We start from the raw sequence: 5,142 nt of genomic DNA on the forward strand, positions 1-5,142 counted from the left end.
GGTGGAGCTTTAGCTCGGGACACTGCGGGGCGAAGCCGGCCCAAAGTTTTGACATGTTCAGGGACTCGGGTGAGGCTACCTGTGGCCCATTACTCTGACAGTAGTCCCCGAAGCCGGTGAGGCGTTGTGGTCGAGGGGCCGTGAAGTCTCAACGGCTTCTCCCTGCCCCGAGCTCCGGGAGAATGTTTGATCCGCCTTGCGGTGGCCGAGTGCTGGAGTTGGTTTTGACAAGGGGGAAAACAGGTGCCGTGTCCGCTAAGCTTCCCAGGGCCGCCACCCGTCACAGACACGCCATGTGGCGCACACCAGCCAGACCAGCCTTCCATCCCACGCTGGGCCAGTGACAGTGGGCCAGGCCCGCCACAACCGGGCCTTGGCGCGCGGGCGGATCCGCTGTGTCGAGGTGGGCGGTTGCGATTCCCTCGAGCGTTGAAGGCGCAGTAAGTTTGCATGGTAATCGGGGGGTCATGGGGTCGTGGGCGCAGTTAATCCCACGATCCCGTGCCCCGCCCCCTCGGCTTCGTAGCCCGAGGGCTATAAGTAGGGTGAGGGAGGGGTGCGGTGGAGCACGCGCGCCCCCTCCCACACTCTCTTCCTCCTTCTGCTCTCTCCGCCATTGCTGCCGCTGCCGTTCCATGCTTGCCGTGGTGCTGCCGCCGTTCGCCACCAACACACTCCTCCCTTCGCGGACCCGCCTGAGGCCATGGCGCGCGATAAGGGCGGCGACTGGGACAGATCAACGGTGATCAAAAACCACATCTCCTTCCTCTGAGACACGCGCCGGATGCCCAACGCGGCGTTCGTCAAGGCGCGGGTGCCGCCGACGGAGGAGATTTCACCGACGCCGAAGGGGAACGAGCGGATCGTCTTTCGCTCGCACTTCCTTCGTGGCTTCCTCTGCTCATTCCTCGACTTCAACCATCTCCAACCGCATCATCTGACGCCCAACACCGTGTCACGCCCAAGATGCGACCCTATCCTAAAGGAACTCGAAGGTCCCACCAAGGATAGAAGCGCATCTTGAAGACGCTTTTGCAAGGTGGATATCGTTACATCAACATTACATAACAGATGGGGATACATACAAGAGGCATACAAAGCCACCCGAATAAAATATCACAATACATAAGAGCAACATCCGACTACAGATGAAACATAAACAGACACTCGAACGACATCCACCCTGCTAGCCCAGGCTGCCGACCAGGAACCTATCCCCTGATCGAAGAAGAAGCAGAAGAAGAACTCAAAGCAAGCAAGCATCGCTCTCGCGTCATGATCATCGCAAAACCTATACCTGCAACTGTTGTGGTAGTAATCTGTGAGCCACGAGGACTCAACAATCCCATTACCATGGGTATCAAGACTAGCAAAGCTTAATGGGAAAGGAAGGGGTAAAGTGGTGAGGTTGCAGCAGCGACTACGCATATATGGTGGCTAACATACGCAAATAAGAGCGAGAAGAGAGCAAGCGGAACGGTCGTGAAGCTAGAAATGATCAAGAGGTGATCCTGAACTCCTACTTACGTCAAACATAACCCAGAAACCGTGTTCACTTCCCGGACTCCGCTGAAAAGAGACCATCACGGCTACACACACGGTTGATGCGTTTTAATTCAGATCTGGTGTCAAGTTATCTACAACTGGACATTAACAAATTCCCATCTGCCACATAACCATGGGCACGGCTCTCGAAAGTTTATACCCTGCAGGGGTGTCCCAACTTAGCCCATGATAAGCTCTCACGATCAACGAAGGATATTCCTTCTCCCAGGAAGACCCGATCAGTCTCGGAATCCCGGTTTACAAGACATTTCGACAATGGTAAAACAAGACCAGCAAAGCCGCCCGATGCGCCGACAATCCCGATAGGAGCTGCACATATCTCGTTCTCAGGGAAACACCGGATAGGTCATCCTACGAGTAAAACCAACCCTCGAGTTGCCCCGAGGTGGCCCCGCAGTCTGCCCGGTTGAACCAGCACTTAGAGAAGCACTGACCCGGGGGGGGGGGGGGGCTAAAATAAAGATGACCCTCGGGTTGGCCGACCCAAGGGAAGGGTATAGGTGGTGGTGAAGCAAATGGTAAAACCAAGGTTGGGCCTTGCTGGAGGAGTTTTATTCAAAGCGAACTGTCAAGGGGGTCCCATAAATCACCCAACCGCGTAAGGAACGCAAAATCCAGGAACATAATACCGATATGACGGAAACTAGGGCGGCAAGAGTGGAACAAAACACCAGGCATAAGGCCGAGCCTTCCACCCTTTACCAAGTATATAGATGCATTAATTAAATAAAAGATATTGTGATATCCCAACATAATCCTGTCCACCATGGAGCAATCTTCAACTTCACCTGCAACTAACAACGCTATAAGAGGGGCTGAGCAAAGCGGTAACATAGCCAAGCAATGGTTTGCTAGGAAGGATGAAAAGGTTAGAGGCTGACATGGCAATTTGGGAGGCTTGAAGAGCAAATGATAGGTAGCACAACAAAGCGATAGAACAAAGCAACTAGCATAGCAATGATAGTAGTGAGATCCAGGGTAACGGTCATCTTGCCTGAAATCCCGCTAGGATGAAGAACGAGTCCATGAAGTAGACGAACCAACGTAGTCGAACGAATCCTCACGAACGCAACGTTACCGGAACTAAGAAGCAACACCGGAAAGAAACAAACAACATGGTAAATGCACAAGCATAAACATGGCATGATGCACAAACGAGTATGATGCATGTCCGGTTTAATGAGGCATGGCATGGCAAAGTGCAACAAACAATACTACAAGTTAAGTGGAGCTCAATATGCAATGAGTTGCATATTGACGAAACACCACATGCGAGTTATTTAGTTCGCTCTCGTTTAGGTACACAACAATGTTAAATGTTGTTAAACATGGCAAGGGGTGTAACAAAAGTAAACTAACTATTTAGGCAAGTTTAAATGAGGCTGGAACAACAAACAACAATTCCGGAAAATCCTCATGTGCATATTTTAGATCTGGTACTTTTCTGCCCTAAAACATATTTCATTATTGTTAATCAGGAAAATAAAGTGCAGCAAGTTAATCTATGCATTTTTCCACCCCATTTACATATAAAGTTTATTTAAAACCGAGCTACGGTTATTTAGTTATGAAATAAAGCATTTTAGCATGGCATATAGCAAATTAAATGCAAACAACATTTTAAACATATTTAAGATGGATGAAAGTGGCAAATTATTAATCTACACAAAATTCTAAGCATTTTACATGTTTGAAACATTTTAATCCGATGCACGGTTTGTGAGATATTAAATGCATGAACATGAGGGACTTTTCTACAAAACGGGTAACTCTGGATAAATAGACAAATTCGTTGGACTGATAAAAAAATCTAAGCAGGCCGAAACTAGCTGGAGCAGGCCCAAAAGAAGGAAAAAAGGGAGGCGCCGGGGGGTGTGGCCTCACCCAGTGGGCTTCGGCCCGGTTCGGTGAAGGCAGCAGGCTGAGGGGCGGCGCGAGCGAGCTGGGCCTTGGCTCGGGCCCGATCTGGAGGGCGCTGGAGGCTCTGACGAAGAAGAGGGATGCGGTCAATGCGGGGAAAAGTAGGCTTGGCGGGCGCTCGTTTCTGAAGAACAGAAGCAGAGGTGCGATGCAGCGGGGCTGCGGGGCACAGGGAGGCACGACTCCGGCGGGCAGGGGCCGGAGACGAAGCGGCGCGGATCCGAGCGACGGCAGGAGGCTGCAGTCGGTCTCCTGGCGAGGGACAAACGAGGGCGACGGACATGGCGGATCGGTTCCCTATTGCAACCGGGAGAGAGCAGAGAGAGACATGAGCTTCAGAAGAAAAAAAGAGGACCGGAGGCAAGAGAGGGAGGAAGGAGATATGAGAAGGAGAGGGACAGGCAGAGGGAGGCGGACCCGGATCCGGTCGCAGGGGGTCGCCGGGGTCCCTTTCCCTGCCGGATCGAAGCGGAGGCGGGCTGGCGGACTTGGAGCTCCATGGCGCGAGGCAGCTGCTACAACGCACAGAGAGAGAGATGAGAATATCAAACCGGAGGAAAGAGAGAAAGAGAACCAGGACGGCGCTCATCTTAGACGACGACGGTGGAGGTGCTCGGGGTTCAGGGATGCAGGAGCTGCTCCTGCTGCCGGTGGCAGGGACGAGACGGAGGAGACGCGGATGGGATGGCGCTAGTCGAGGCGGAGGCATCGGGCGTGTTCGGGGCTCGCCTGGGTGGCGGAGGGCGTCGGTGGGACGAGCTCGGCTCCGGCGAGCTGATTGCGGCGCGCTCCAGCACGGGAGGCAAACGGGGACGCGGGCAACGAGAGGCTGCAGGCGCCTTGGTCACGGCTAGCGCAGTGGGAGCTCGGTGACGGGTTCCCCACTCGGGCCCGTGGCAGAGGAGTCCTGGCTCTTGCAGGATCTGAGCGGCAGCGGAAATCAAGGGGAATGGTCGGGGAGGATCTGGGAAGGTGGGTGGCTGTGCATGGGTTGGTGAGGAGGGGATCTGGGAGGATCCCAATGAGAGAGTGGCGGCGGCGGGTGAGGGATTGGATGGATGGGACAACCTAGGTCTAGGGTTAGGTTGGTTATATAGGTAGGTTGGTTAGCTTCGGGCAAAAACGGACCCTCCGATCAGAATCGAACGGTCGAAAATAAACATGTTAGGGAGTCCAAATAAGAAAACGGAGATGTTCTAGGGATGTTTGGAGATGATCCGGATCCATCGGTAACAACAGACCGGTTCGGGTTCGGGTAAGTTTCGGACACGCACACGAGGGGTCTGAGAGAGGTCAATGAGGTCAAGGGCCTGACAAAATGACACCGGAGGCAAAGAGAGAAAGGGCAACTGCGAATGGCTACGAGTTTTATGAAAACATGCGGATGCAATGCACATGATGCCATGAGATGAAATGCATGACACGAACAAAATGGAAAACAAAAGACAAAACCCAACCATGAAGGAAAAATCATATCGCATCTCCGGAAAAGGCAGGAGTTGGAGTTAAGAATATGGAAAGTTGTATCCGGGACGTTACAACACTCCACCACTATGAGAGGATCTCGTCCCGAGATCTAGGATGGCACCGGAGGGAAAAGGAAGAGGAAGAGGTAAAACAAAGTTGCTTCTTCGACAAATGAGTGAAACCAAAGAA

The 5,142-nt window shown here is 52.8% G+C and overlaps 1 long non-coding RNA gene across 1 annotated transcript; it reads right to left on the reverse strand.

Moving 5' to 3' along the window:
• Nucleotides 1-2,571: 2,571 nt before the first annotated feature.
• On the reverse strand, nucleotides 2,572-4,533 carry LOC123091593 (uncharacterized). Its single transcript, XR_006443332.1, has 3 exons — nucleotides 3,904-4,533; nucleotides 3,451-3,783; nucleotides 2,572-2,649 (listed from the first exon to the last, which is right to left on the reverse strand). It is a non-coding gene; the product is annotated as an uncharacterized lncRNA (long non-coding RNA).
• Between the last annotated feature and the right edge of the window lie 609 nt (nucleotides 4,534-5,142).

This window comes from Triticum aestivum, chromosome 1B (assembly GCF_018294505.1).
Source record: "Triticum aestivum cultivar Chinese Spring chromosome 1B, IWGSC CS RefSeq v2.1, whole genome shotgun sequence".
NCBI lineage: Eukaryota > Viridiplantae > Streptophyta > Magnoliopsida > Poales > Poaceae > Triticum > Triticum aestivum.